We start from the raw sequence: 15,912 nt of genomic DNA, 5'->3' as shown, positions 1-15,912 counted from the left end.
GATTTTACCTGCTTTTACCTAGCACATCCAATGCTCTAATGTCAGGTACTGTTTCTTCCAGACCTAGCTGAAATAGCATGGAACTGGAGATGGCCTTGAGTTTAAAATCCTGCTGTGGTAGCCCACGGAGCAGTTGGGATTACAGGTGTGAACCACCTTGCCTAGGTTTAACAATTAATTTTAAAATATGATGCTCATTCTGGCAGGACACAATCCTGTGTCATTCCCCAAAAAAATTCACGTTTGGTCAGATGGATGATGAACACCAGAGGTAAGCCTATCATTGGGCAAAGTTCAAGTATTTAGAGAACTCCTCCCAGAAGTTCAGGGGTGGGCAAGTCAGCTTCTTTCTCCTTTCTATCACAGATCTTTGGTCATGGTTCTTTTTTCTTGGGTAACACTGGGGAGAGGGAGTTTGGAATAGGGTCAAGAGGTTTTTGACTCTACTTCTCAGTGCACTTGATCAGCATTATCAGTACATTAAGATGTTACCAACAAGGCTAGGGTCATACCACAGAGTATGGCAGATGTGGTCAAGGACTCTGCCACTCCAAGTGTATGAAAAAAATTCAACATCATTAACAATCAGGGAAATGAAAATCAAAACTCCTCAGAGATGTCATCTCACACCAGCCACAATGGCGGGCATCAAGAATACAAACAATAGTAAATTCTGGTGAGAATGTGGAGAAAAACAAACACTTTTACACTGTTGCTGGGATGGTCAATTAGTACAACCACAGTGGACATCAGGAAGACTCTTCAAAACACTAGGCATGGAACCAGCTATAGCACTCCTCAGTATATATCCTGAAAAAATCAAACTCATCCTACAACAGTGATACGCGCATACCCACGTTTACAGCAGCACAATTCACAAGAGCCAAACTATGGAACCAGCCAAGACTTCAATCAATAGATGAATGAATAAATAAAATGTGGTATATATACAACATGAGTTTTATTTAGCCATAGAGAAAGATCTATCTCATGTCCAGAAAAAAGTATGGACTATGAGGCCATTATCTTAAGCAAAATATGACAAATTCAGAAGATCAAGGGTCATATGTTTTATGTCAAATGCAGAAGCTTGAGGGAAAAAAAAGGAAAAGAATTGTGGCGTGTGAATAATCTCATAAAAATCCCAGGGATGCCAGAAGGGACACCAAGGGCTGGACTGTGGGGAGGGAGGGAGGAATTATTTGGGAATACAACACAGTCATGAAAAGTAATGAACTGTTGTCAAATTATATTGCTACATTGTGTGCTGCTATGAATATGTAACAACAAATCCCATCATTATGTACAACTATAATGTACCAATAAAATATGGGGAAAATAAAACAAATATGCAGAACTGCTTTACATTTTCACCAAAAAAAAAGACACTCGCAGATTAATAGCTCCCTGCTGTGTCATTAATGATCAGTCCAGTTCATTATCATATCAGATGTACAAAATGTCTCCCAGGGCAAGACCACTCAGGTTTGCAAGCTTTCATTGGATCCTGGGTTTTAAAGGCAGAAGTGGTCTCAGCCATATGTGGCTTCACTCTTCCAGGCAACAGCTGGGACCCAAGTAAGATACAACAGCATAATTCGCTTTGAGACTCAAAGTGTCAACATAATATTACATATCTCACTGTATAATTCACCCTTTCATCCTTTACTTTCAGTTATTAACTATTTTTATTTCACATTTACATTCAAATTTTTCCACCATTGGAGGGACATAAAGGGAAGCTACTTTGCTAGTCTCCACTGCTGTCATCAGAATCCTAGTTAACAAACTGCCTTTCCCCACCCATCCCCATCCATTCCCATTCATTCAGGGTGGGACTACTTATGCACAAAGAGAGTGGCCAGCTCAACCACTAGTTAACAGACATGGGCTGCAAACCCCAATTTTTCCAAATTGTTTCATAAAAGCAAAAACCAATTTATGAAACCCTTAGAAATTGTATCATGGTTTAAAAATCAAAAGAATATAAATATAATCGGACCATCATGATCTCCACAAGAAAAAAATTATTATTTGTACCAGAATCCTCTCATAGGAAATATCCCACGGGCATATGAAAACTTCCCCAATTGTTCTTTATCAAGTCTCCCATATGCAACCTCCCCAGTGGACACCACTGTTTGGCCCCTCATGTTGAATAAAACCCAATGTGGTGGACATAGGAAGAGGTGGGGGAAATACAGAGCAAATCATACGTGCTTTGCAGGGGATGCTTCTTCTGCGCAGAGAATCTTCTTTGAACTCTTATTCATACTTCAAAACCCAGTTTAAATGGCATCAACTTCAAGAAAATTGACATGTCTCCCCATTCTTCCAACAAAACCACTGCTGCCTGTGGCCAGACAGAGGAAAACACACTCTCCAAAGTCATAACAGCTCATAGCTCTGTGAGCTTGGGCAAGACTTGCAGCTTCTCTCAGCTTGTTTCCTCATCTGTAAAATGGAATGAACACAAAGCACTTAGTGCGTGCCTGGAACACAACAGATGCTCAACAAAATGATACTAAATTCTTTCATTACTTTTACCATTAACACCCCCACCTCTGAATTCCCACAAGCACCACATCTGTATCATCCATTCCACTAATTCACTATTTACCCTGGATGGCCTTGTTCTGCTAATTAGCATCCCATGTGTGGGCACCTCTTTTTCTTGACTATGTTGCAAGGTCCCTGGGGACAGGAAGTACATGGTATACCTTCATATCCCACACAGCTGTGAGCACAGTGCAAACACATAATACATGCTACATATTTGTCACATAAATTCTTAAAGTTTGACTAAAAGCATAGGTGCTTATTTAGCTTGGTAAAAGGAGAAATAACATTAGAACCTACACTCTTCTTTCCAAGACTAATTATTGTGGGTCTTATAATCACAAAAGTCCCTCTAAAGTCTCCACTAATAATGGCAGAAGCCATCAATTAAGAAAATCATCAGATATATCAACAATCTATTAATCTACTCTTGTCGGAGGGGCCATTGGTTGCATTTCAGCTTTCCAGCTGCATGGTGGGGCTGGATTTAGGTGGAACATTCAGTTTGGTTTCTAGATCTCTGCCAGCACTGCATGCAAGTTCTATGAAATGACAATTAAATGATAATGTAGCTAATATAAATACAGAGAGAGACAGAGATATGCTGAGAGCATCTAACCCAGTTCCGGGGATATTTAAATTCTGAATACACGATGGCTCTAAAACTGAGAGAAAAGTAGACTAGATAGTTGAAAGGGGGCTTGAGCCCCAGCTCTGCTACCTGTCATCTAGGTGACACTGGGCAAGTCATTAACTCTCTTTGATCTCCAGTTTCCTCATAAGCAAAATGGAGATTTAAATACCTGAATGCAGGAAAAGTGTCAGGACTGAATGAGACACACATATAAGTGAGGGCTGTTCAAACCACCTCCCTGCCTGGAGCATCCCTTCCTCTGCTTCTGCCAGCATTTGTTCATTCAATGCAAAGACCATTAACTAACCACCTACGGTGTGCCAGAAACCATGCTTGGAACTGGAGATAGTGAGAGTGCCTGGCCTAGTGAAGCTCATACACAGTCTTGGGGAGACCCAGATAATCAGCCAAAGAGATATGGCCAGAGCCTGACAGAAGGTGATGCAGGGGAACAAAGGGGCATAAAGGAGGATGGGAGACCCAACAGGGTCTGGGTGGAGGGGGTGGAGGGGGTCACCAAAGGACTTCCCCTAAGGGCTGTGTGCTGGCCTTCATGAAACCCTGGCTCAGTATCCACCCATCCTTCTCTGTCCTCATGGCCATGCTGGACAGCAACTCTACTGCCGGCATCCCTGGTAGTTCTGTAAGATGGATGGTACCAGAGATGACCTGGAGGCTGAAGGAGGCTGTGTTAGTTTCCCAGAGCAGCCAGGGAAATGTGCAGTAGCCTCCTCACCACCATTACCATAGAGAGTGACTTCCAAGTCCCAAGAAGCCTCAAAACCATAGATAGCACCAAACCCTGTGTGGGTTTTTTTTTCTATACATACCCTACCTATGATAAAATTTAATTTATAAATTAGGCATATTAAGATTATGAGATTAACAATAACAATAAAATAGAACAATTATAATAATAGACAGTACTAGAAGTTATTTAAAACTTACAAACACTGTTTCCAGATTGTTCAGACTATGGTTGATAAGGGTATCAGAACCCACAGAAAGCCAAATCATGGATAAGGGGCAACTATGTACCACAAGTTGGTGGGGGTCTTTAACTACACAAATCTACTGTCTCACAATTCTGGAAACTGGAAATCCAAGATCCAAGTGTTGGCAGGGTTGTTCCTTCTGATGTCTGCAATAGACAATCTGTTCCAAGACTTCCCCTGCTTCTGATGGGTTGCTGGCAACCCTTGGCATCCTGGGCTGGTAGAAATGCCACCCAGATCTCTGACTTTCTGTCCCCATGTCCTTCTCTCCACATGTTTCTGCTCAAATTTCTCCTTTATGTCAGGACACTCATCACATTGGATTGGGTCCACCCAAAACCACCTCTGTATCAGCAATGATCCTGTTTCCAAATGTTGTCACATTCTAAGACACTGGCAGTGAGGACTTCACCATGTGGATTTTGATGAGATGTGAGTCAAATCTTAATAGAAGCTCAAGTCTAAACCCTCTTCCCATTGCTGCTGGTGGCTGTCCCTGCACTCTGGGCAGTGCCAGATGGTTCCAGAAAGAGTAGTTAGCTCCTGTTCCCATGTACTCTCCTCACACTCCTAGAAACAGCCTCATGGTACCTTGTAAGAATTATCAGTATCAGTTGGCAAGGGCCACACCCCATGGGGACCCTCCTCAAACATTAGATTCTAAAACTCTAACATCTCCTTGTCCTTCCAGTCATGTTGTATAATTAACTTCTTTCTGTCCATCAAGGGCGGCCTCTGGAATGGCCCTGTCCCTGGCCATTCCTGGTTCTTGTCCATATGTAATTCCCATTCCTGGGGTAGAGGGATGGACTTTCTGACTCACTCCTACTAGCAGAGGTGATGTGACTTCTGAGACTCAGTAATGACACTGTGGCCTCCAACATGGCTTTTCTCTTGCTCTCATGCTCTGATGAAGCTGGTACCATGTTGTGAACTTCTCCATGGAGATGCCCACCTCAAGGAACTTAGGGAGTCCTCCAGACAATGACAATGATAAACCAAATTCTCCAGTCCAAGCATCCTACAAGGGACCTCCAAGGACTGCTTGAGTGAGCTGGGAAACAGATCCTTCCCCAGTTGAGACCCTGGATGAGACTACAGGCCTCAGATGACCCTCAATGGTTGCTTTGTGAAGCATCCTGAGGCAGAGGATTCAGTGAAGCCATGCCAGCTTCCAGGCCCACAGAAAAGATGAGATAATGAATGCTGTTTGGATTAAGAATCTAGTTTTTGTTTTTGTTTTTTTTTTGTGTGTGTGTGTGTATTGTTCTGCAGAAATATGAGCTAACCCAGTGCAGTTACTATGTGTTACTCAGTGTTCCCACTTTCCTCTTTCATCTTTCAATAGGTATTTAGCTAATTCCCTATATTAAATTGTCATAATTTCTATTTTCCAGATTAGACATTGACTGGCATAAGAGGATATCTAAGCTATGACCTAAGGACAACTAGGGGTTAGCAGAGTACCAGGATGGAAAGAGCATTTCAGGAACAGACCACAACATATTCAAAGGTTCAGGCACCATTCATTCATTAAACCTATTTACTGAGCACCTAACTCTGTTCCTGGCCGAGTACCAGGTGAAGCAAATGAAGTCATGCATGAGAGAACCAAGTCCTGGCTTCATGAAGACTGCCTTGGCACACTAAGAACAAGGCATCCATGACACAAAGGCTAACAACAGGACATCTGAGACAGCAGACACCCAAGGCTTCCTTGCAAGTGAGCAGGCACTGCCCTTGCCTTACTCAGTCTAGGCGTGAGATAAGTAACCACCTCTGAGCTTTGGCTTTTCACTGGCAAAACACAGATAACCTGCTCTCCCCTCACGAGACTGTGAAACTGATCAAATTAGGGTTGGAGGCTTAAAATCAGCTTTCTAGAGAAGACAGAACACCTAAGACAGGGTAGCTCTACTTTTAACAGCTTGAGCTCCAAACTTAGAATGATCAAGACTTTCATCTGCCCAAGACTTTCATCTGTCCAACAGAGGAGCTGGCTGCAGCCATGATTGGGGTTAACAAGATTCAACAAAGAGCCTGTTGCTTCTGGCCCCAGCCAGCAGGTTGCTGGTCATTGATAAAATACAGGCTGTGATACAAAAAAAAAACCTCCTTGTGGTCCCTGTCCCATAAATCATCAACCACTAAGGACCACTGAATTACTTTCGGAAGATGGATGACACCAAGGTGGAAGGCTGCTTAATAAGGTTTCCTTTTAAATAATTCAGTGTAGAAAGCTGAGTTTGAGAAATGGGGTCTTTGCACCAGCTCAGCCCCATCCATGCCATCTCTGCCAGCTGCTTTCAAGATAAACATGTTTTCTTATGAGCTGCCAAGGTGTCTGTGAGGAAGGAAGAAAATTTACTGCCAGGCCCCAAAAAGTACCCCTGTTGCTTTAGGTCTACATACTGGTTTCATTTTAGCAGCAGTAGTGTGGTACTCACTGTTTATAGGACTACTAAGAATAGCTATCATTTTTTACTGTTTTCCTCACTTATAAGTAAGTTCCTCCAGGGTAGGGATTTAATACTGGTCCAACCTGGAATTTACACTGTCCATATTACCATCTGGTACATGGCAAGTACCTCACGCATATTTGTTGAAAGAATTTACAAATGAATAATCAATGTAACACCAAAATTTAGCTAACATTTATTAAGCACACTCTATGTGAAAGGCAATGTGCAAAGCAATCACATGAAAGAATCACATGAGGTGAGTCCTGTTACTCCCTCCATTTGATTGATGACATGAAGCCCAGAGAGGGGACATGACTTTCTCAACATCATGCAGAGAGTGAATGCTGAAACTTGGACTCAAACCCATGCCTTTCAGGGCTGTGACAGCTGGATCACATTTCCTCCTGGACCCATGTCAACCGCGCCACAGAGAACCATGTCCTGGGTGTCCCCACACACACAGCCTCCTGTCTGGGATCAGCCTGCTTTCTCCTCTCCAGAGGCCATGTTCTGCTAGGACTCGAGGGATAATGCTCCCAAAGCAGGGAGCTGCCACCTCTTGCCAGCTAACACACCAGCCTAAAGCTGCTCAGGCTTCTAACTATTCCCTGGGCAATTCCTCCTTCAACTCTCCCAGCCATTGTTCTGCTGGGGCCCTCCTGTCCCCCTCTGGGACAAGCCCCTAAAGACTTCGGATACTTCCCTCAACTCCATCCCCAGACACTTCTGGTGGGTCACACTTTGGCACTGATCTGTGTCTCCTCCATGCCCCAACCCAGAAGGCACAGGGGGCTACACAGGTGGATGACACCAGCACTGCATGTGTCTTGCAAGAAAACTCTATGGACAGCCTGCTGCAGACCACTGAATCAGAATTCCTCCATGACTCAGCGTCCCCCATGTCAACCATGTTGTATTCCACCATCGAACGCAAGTTCGACATGATGCTGCAAAGGTAAGCACTGCCCAGGGTCACATAGAGCTCCAACACCTGGAACTGGCCCTGCACCTCTCTGAGTCTCAGCCCGCTCCTCTGAGCAATGTGGTGCCACCAAGACTGACCTCATGGGAGGAAAGGCCAAGCCTCTCCTGCTGCCACCCCCCATCCCTCCTGGGTGGTCTCCTCACTCCTGGGCTTGCACTTGCTTCACTATCCACTTGGTAATATCCACAGCCAGGTCAGCCAGACTGGCCCCAACATGGAGGACCAAGGCCCCAGGGTCCCAGCCCTGAGAAACAACCTGGAGTCCATGGAGGAAGAGGCTGAGGGTGAGCAGAAGTGAGGTGGGGGGTGTGAGCATGTCAGAAAGGGGTGGGGCTAGATCTGCAGAGCAGAGCTTCCAGAAGCTGGGGTGGGGCAGGAACAATGATAAGCAGAATTGTCACTGTCTGCATGCATTCTGGGAACACTGCCCAGGGCTGGGGCTCTGTGTGGAACTGTGTGCAAGACAGTGGGAAATACTTTGTCCCTGCAAGGAATCTGGATACTTTGTTGACCTTTGCTCCTCTTGCAGCTGCAGGCGCCCCTCCCATACTCGTGGAAACTCTCCCTCAACTTCCACCACCTCCACCACCTCAGGGAAACCTGGGGCTGGAAACACCCACGATGGCCGATGCAGTGCAAAACCTCCTGCTGGCCCTTCAGGAGTTACTGCTTACTGAGAATGACCCAGATCCTCCATTCCTCCCCCCTGCCCTTTCTTTATTCCTTCTTTTTATTTTCTGTGTTTATTTCTTTGTGTATAATTAGCTACTTTTAGAAATAAAGATTTTATTTGTTTTTACAAGACTCACTTCATTGGCATTAAGTATGGTCTCCAAACTGTGCACTGATCACCACTATGTAATTCCAGAACATTTTCTTGAATTCGGTATCCATAAACACCCCCTCGGCTCCCCTCCTCTCCTGCTACTCCCCAGCAACCCCTTAGCTTTCTATCCCATCATATGACTAGTCTGCAGTTTTCAAACCAGTGCAGTCTCATTTCTCCTTGGCCACATCATCGTGGAAGGGACTAATTAAGTTTCCTTACATGGGGAAATGCCATAAGGGTCTAAGTTTTATAGTTTTTTACTTACTGTGGTTGAACCCTCATGGTCCTTTTTCTTCTTCATTTTGAGACAGGTTCTTGCTCAGTAGCTGAACCTGACCTCAAACCTAAACCCTTTGGTTCAAAGCAGTTATTTGGAATCGGGGTTGGGGGAGGGGACAGCAACTCTTATCTGCAATGCCTGGAGAAAAGGTAAATCAACTCTGGAACAGTTACACCAGGGAACACATCCGGCAGTGGAAAACAACAGTGTCCAGCTCCATGTCATTAGGCAGGTGGATCTCAACACCAGGGCTGAACAAAAGAGTATGCAGAGACGTCACTGATGGTAACATCCACAACAAGCCAAGCAAAATAATAAAGCACTTAGAAACATACACACTCACAGTAGACTGTGAAGATAAGTAGGTCAGGATGAAGGAAAAGACAGGAAACTCCAGCTCAACATCCATTACCACCTCCACCACCTGAGAGCATGCCAGCCTCAGAAACACCCTCAACAGCAGCTTCAGGCCTGTGGCTCCTAGTGGCCCCACATCCAGCACCACCCGTTGAGCGCCCCCTTGCACCTGCTCCCACCCACAGCTGCCCTTTCCCTCTCCTCCCTTTGATTTTTTCTTCCTTTTGGATTTTCTGTTTTTATTAAAACTAATTTCCTTTAAAATTTAAGACTATTTTTAAAATGAGTTCAGCTCCTTGGCTTTAAGTGCCTCCCTTCAACCTGTATCTGGTACCCATACCCATTGGCTCCCCCCTCCCTCCTACTAGTCCTCAGGAACACTCATCATTCTCTCCCTGTCATTTGCCTCTTTGGCTCTTTCACATCAGTGCAGTCTGACTTCTGTTTGACCACATAACATTGGAAGGGACTGTTTGAGTTTGAATTTTCTTTGAATGGTAAATCCCACATAGATCTAATATTTTTATTTTTGTTTTATTTGTTTGTTTCATTAGTACTAAGGATTGACTTCAATTCAATGGTGATAGAGCCAAGCAGAACTGGGCACCCCAGTATCCAGGCACCCACATTTCCAGCTCATTTGGACAGGCGCTACTGAAAAGACGTTAGTTACCTTTGAATTCCTTGATGACAAATAATCAGGACACCCCACATCCAAGCAGTCTCTGCTGCCACACTGCTCTCCCCCAGGCCCCAGCCTCAGGACAGCCCAAAGGCACAATATATGGAACAGGGTGCTGTACTGGGGAATCACTACAGGGGAATCATCAGGGTTTTCATGACAAGGAACCAATCGTAGTTAAGAGAGCAATACGTTCTGTATCCTGACTTCCCATGGACATAGGTGGCCTCTGGCCACAGAATGAGAGCTACATTTTGAGCTGTATCCAAGCTCTGAAGGACCACAGACTCAGGATGACCCCAAAGACAGATTCCTACAAAGGTCCTATGCTAGTTCTGACACTGCCTCAGAAACAGAGTATTTATGAGGTGGCACAAATCGGTGATGTCAGTCAGCCAATGACATATCCATCCAGGCCACACCACAATGTAGTGCTCCTGTGCAGTCACATGCCTTTCCTTCTGACTGTGGGTACCAGGGAGCAGAAATAGGAGCAAGTGATGGGAGATTGTGAGTCTGGTGTCCTGTCACGGTCACCCAAGGACAGGGCTAGCAGGAGGAATGGGAGTTCACAGGGTGAATCCTGGGCCCCCAGTGTCATCTCCTGTTCTCATAGGACAGAACTGTGTGTGACACAGAGTCTGTATGAAGTGTGGGGAGCAGAGTTCTCTGGGGACAGAAGCTATGGATTAAACATGCTTTTCTCATTCTAAGACTCATGTTGAAATTTAATCCCCATCATGAGATGTGCACCATGATCAAGTGAGGTTCACTCCAGGGATGCAAGGATGGTTCAATATACGGAAATCAATAAACATAAATCATCACATCAAGAGGCTTCAAGACGAGAATCACATGATTATTTCAATACAGGCAGAAAAAGCAGTTGACAAAATGCAGCACCCATTCATGTTGAAAACACTAGAAAAACTACAGTTAGTGGGAACATACTAGCTATCTATGCTAAACCCAATGTCACCACTGTACTAAATGGAGAAAAACAAATCATTCTCTTTGAAAACTGGAACAAGACAGGGATGCCCTCTTTCACCACCCCTATTCTACATATCCTTGAGAACTAGCCAGAGCAATTCGACAAAGGAAAGAAATTAAAGGGATACCAGGAAAAGAAGGGCTCAAACTATTCCTTTTTACCAAGGGAAAGAGGAAGTGGGGACAGAGATGCTGAACTTGGCTTCTCCCTGATGCACATCACTTCTGACCACAGTGGACCCCTCCTAGGCACCCACGATTCTGTATTTGGAAGAGTGAAAAACTACACATGAAAGTTTCTAGAACTCATAAATAAATTCACCAAAGTAGTAGGACATGAAATTATCACCCATAAATCAATTGTGTTCCTATAAACCAATGATGAAGCAGCTGAAAGAAAAATCAAGAAAGCTATTCCTTTCACAATAGGAAAAAAAAAACACCTTGGGAATCACTCTAACAAAAGAGGTGAAAGACTCTACAATGAAAAGTACAGAACATGAAAGAAAGAAATTAAAGAAGACCTCAGAAGACGGAAAGATCTCCACATACTTGGATAGGCAGATTAATAATGTCAAAACAGCCATACTACCAAAAGTGCTATACAGATTTAATGCAATTCCTAGTAAAATTCAAATAATATTCTTCTTAAAAATAGAAAAAGTAGTCACAGAATTCATTAGGAAAAATAAGAGGCCCAGTATAGTCAAAGCAATCCTTAGTGAGAAAAGTGAAGCAGGAGACATCTCAATAAGAGACCTCAAATTATACTGCAGAGCTACAGTAACAAAAACGGCACGCAGTTGGCACCCAAACAGACATGAACACCAATGGAACAGCATAGAAGACACAGAGACACACCCACATAAATATAGTTATCTCACACTAGACTAAGGTGCCATCAACATATGTTCAGAAAAGATAGCCTCTTTAACAAATGGTGCTGAGAAAACTGGAAATCCATATGCAGTAGGATTAAATTGAACCCCTATCTCTCATCCTGCACAAAACTCAACTCAAATTGGTTCAAGTACTGAGGCATCAGACCAGAGACCCTGCACCTACTAGACGAAAAAGTAGGCCCACCTCTCCATAATGTAGGCTTAGGAATCAACTTCCTCAATAAGACTCCTGAAGCACAAGACAAAAAATCAACAATCAGTGAAGGGGATGGTATCAAACTAAAGAGCTTCTTCACCGCAGAGCAAACGATCAAGAACATAAAGAGAGAACCTACAGGATGGGAGAAAAATTTTCCCACCTGCACTTCAGAAAAAACATTGATCTCCAGAATATACACAGACCTCAAAAAACTTAATGCCAAAAAATCTCCAAATAACCAAATCAATAAATGGGCAAAGGAAGTGAACAGGCACTTCACAAAAGAAATACAAATGGTGAACAAATGTATGAAAAAATGTTCAACATCTCTAGCAATGAGAAAAATGCAAGTTAAAGCTACACTGAGATTCCACCTCACTCCACCTCAGGAAAAGTTCACTCATGCATTGCTGGTGGGACTGCAACCACTTTGGAAAGCGGAGTGGAGATTCCTCAGAAAACTTGAAATGGAACCACCATTTGACCCAGTTATCCTACTCCTTGGTGTATACACAAAGGACTTAGTATCAGCATACTACAGTGATGCAGCCACATTAACGTTTATAGCAGCACAATTCACAATAGCCAAGCTATGGAACCAACCTAGCTGCCCTTCAACAGATGCATGGATAAAGAAAATGTAATACACAAACACAATGGAATATCACACAGCCCTAAAGAAGTATGAAATTAAGGAATCTGCTGGTAAATGGATGGAACTAGAGACTGTCATGCTAAGTGAAATAAGCCAAACCCAAAATCCAAAGGCTGAATGTTTTCTCTGGTATGTGCATGCGAAGCTACAACGAGAGAGGGTGGGGAAGGGAAGAACAGAAGCTCATTGGATTAGACAAAGGAGAATGAAGGGAAGGGAGGGGGAATGAGAATAGGAAAGAGAATGAATCAGACAAAGCTTTCCTATTCTTATATGTGAATACACACCCAGTGTAACTCCGCAAGTACAACCACAAGAACAGGATTCTAATTAGAGTAACTTATATCCCATGTGCAGATAATATATCTAAATGTCACTCTACTGTCATGTACATATAAAAAGAACACATTTTTTTAAAAGACTAAGGGCAGCCCAATGGGCAGAACACAGGAAGCAGGCAGTGCCAGGATGGTGCCAAAAGTATACCTGCTGAAGAGTGTGGCAAAGGGCACATGACCATGAGTTAGGCACCAAGACACCTGGCAGCAGGAATGCCCGGCCCACCTGAGGTGCTGCCTGGACCCCAACAACTGTAGACTCCTCCACCCACTACCCCATGCTCCTGTGGGGTGGGGGCACAGCCAAGCATGCCAGAAGGCACCAGGACATGCTTTGGTTGCCACTGCTGATCTGACTGGGTTTGAGCACCCTACCCTGGATCACAATAAACAAATGCACCCTCATGACTCAAGAAATGGAAACTTTTATTTCTTTGCAACAATCACCTAGATGTCAATTAACACAGAAGCAGAAAAGGGACACAAATGTTTTAGCTCAAGCTTTTGCTCATACATACTTTGCTCCTTCCTCAACATCAGCATCTCAGGAATACTCCTCTGTGTCCCAAAGTTTTTCTCACTGCTTGTATAACAAACAAAAACAAATAAAAACATACACAACACAGTGGGAATGTTCATGGTTCTGAAAGGGGATCTGGCAGGTGATGTCTTCCCATGGTGGTCTGTGGACACCACTGTGGACAGTGCCAATGCTATGGTTTGGATAAATGCCCCCCAAATGCCCAAGTGTTTTAACCCTTTCAGTTTGAGATAATATCAGCACTTACACCAATATTGTACCACTAACAGGGAGTCCTAACTGGAAAAAGGTGGGTCACTAGGAGGCTGCAAATGAAGGGGAGATTAGGACTTCCAGGAACCTCTTTCTCTTTTGCTGCCTGGCTATCATAATGTGAGCACCTTCCTCTGTACTTGTTCCTGCCACCATGTACTGCAAAATCCTCAGGATCAAATGACCATGAACTGAAACCTCTGAAATCATCAGCCAAAACAACTTTTTTTCTTTGTAACTTGCCTTATCTCAGGTATTTCTAACAACCATGGAAAACTGACTTAACAAAGCCAATAATACCAATGGCTCAGCAGATACCAGGGTGGGAAAAATACAACAAATGGGGTCTTTTCACAGTCACTTTTCTGAATCTTCTATTCACACTCCAGGGTGTTGGGGGACAATCCTTCCAAGGCAATTCCTCAGCTTGAATCCCTTCCTTATCCTAGCTGATTTCAACATTAGCAATGTGCTACATGCATGTGAACATATGTTCTCTGTTGATAGAAGAACTTGCTGCCAGTTTTTGACACGATGCTCCACAATCACACTTGAACTTACTGATGTTTTAGGGGTTTTTTTCCATGTAAGAGTTTCCTGGGAATATTTGCATTTTTCATTTTCCTAGATGCTGCCACACGGCTTTCCACCAAGGCTGGTCCTGTGAGCACACCGTGGAAGCAGACAGTCTGATGGGTGTATGGTGCTGTCTGGTGTGTCTTTAATGATCCTTCCCTGCCTGGAGGAACTGCATGCTCTTGGATCTGTACTTGGGTCTCCTATCTCACGCCTCATCTCCTATATGTCTGCTACTCCCTTATTCCTTTGTAAGGAAAGTGCAACTTGTGATGAGCTCAAGTTTTTGCTGCTGAAGATCAACCCATGATGAGACCGCTCACCTTTCGGCTATAAATGTGAATGTAAACACATCTTGGTTTCCCAACTCGTTAATTTGTTTTGATCTTTATCATTTATTTCCTCCCAGTTTCCTTCAGTATTTAAACCATGCAGGTCCTCTTATTATTGTCTTGCTATTTTAATATAGAAGTCATGAAAGTCTAATTTCTCCACAAGCTAGAATCACCCTGATACCAAAAGCAGACACAGACACATTGAGGAAAGAAAACTTCAGACCAATATCCCTGATGAACATAGATGCAAAAATTCTTAGAATTCTAACAAATCTCATACAAAATCACATTAAAAGTTAGTGCACCATGATCAAGTGGGATTCATCCCAGGGATGCAAGGGTGGTTCAACATCCAGAAATCAATAAATTTAATTCATCACATCAATAGACTTAAAGAATCATGATTATTTCAATAGATGCAGAAAAAGCATTTGATAAAATAGAGCACCCTTTCATGCTCAAAACACTAGAAATAATGGGAATAGGAAGAACATACCTCAACATTGTAAAAGCTTTCTATGCTAAGCCCAAAATCAATATCATTCTAAATGGAGATAAACTGAAAGCATTTCCTCTAAAAACTGGAACAAGACAGGGATGCCCTCTCTCACCACTTCTATTAGATATCATCCTTGAAACTCTAGCCAGAGCATCTAGACAGACAAAAGAAATGCAAGGGATACAAACAGGAAAAGAGGAACTTAAATTGTCACTATCTGCAGACCACATGATTCTATATTTAGAGGATCCAAAAAATTCCACCAGAAAACTTCTAGAACTTCTAAAATAAATTAATTCAACAATAGTAGGATATAAAATCAACACCCATAAACCTAATGCATTTCTACTCACAAGTGATATATCCTCTGAAAGAGAAATTAGGAAAACTACCCCATTCACAATAGCCTCAAAAAAATAAAATGCTTGGGAATTAATATAACAACAGAGGTCAAAGACCTCTACAATGAGAAACCACAGAACACTAAAGAAAGGAATTAAAGGCCTTAGAAGATGGAACGATTGCCCATGTTCTTGGATAGGCAGAATTAATATTGTCAAAATGGTCATACTACCAAAAGCATTAATGCAATTCCAATTAAAATCAAATGTTTTTCCTCATAGAAATAGAGAAAGCAATTATGAAATTCATCTGGAAAAATAAGAAACCTAGAATAGCTAAAGCAATCCTTAGCAAGAAAACAGAAGCAGGAGATATCACAGTACCAGATCTTAAACTATACCACAGAGCAATAGTAACAAAAACCAAATGGTACTGGCACCAAAATAGACATGTAGACCAATGGCACACATAGAATTCTGACACAGAGAAAATTCCAC

The 15,912-nt window shown here is 43.1% G+C and overlaps 1 long non-coding RNA gene across 1 annotated transcript in view; it reads right to left on the bottom strand.

Moving 5' to 3' along the window:
* Positions 1 to 1,057: 1,057 nt before the first annotated feature.
* Positions 1,058 to 15,912, bottom strand: part of LOC124980664 (uncharacterized) — a 28,257-nt gene continuing 13,402 nt past the window's right edge. The window contains exon 3 of the long non-coding RNA XR_007107838.1: positions 1,058 to 2,454. This is a non-coding gene — a long non-coding RNA (uncharacterized LOC124980664). The remainder of the gene's footprint in view (positions 2,455 to 15,912) is intronic.

Source organism: Sciurus carolinensis, chromosome 3, assembly GCF_902686445.1.
Source record: "Sciurus carolinensis chromosome 3, mSciCar1.2, whole genome shotgun sequence".
Classification (NCBI taxonomy): domain Eukaryota; kingdom Metazoa; phylum Chordata; class Mammalia; order Rodentia; family Sciuridae; genus Sciurus; species Sciurus carolinensis.
Note: the sequence above shows the minus strand (reverse complement) of the source record. Positions and strands in the feature narration are given on the sequence as shown.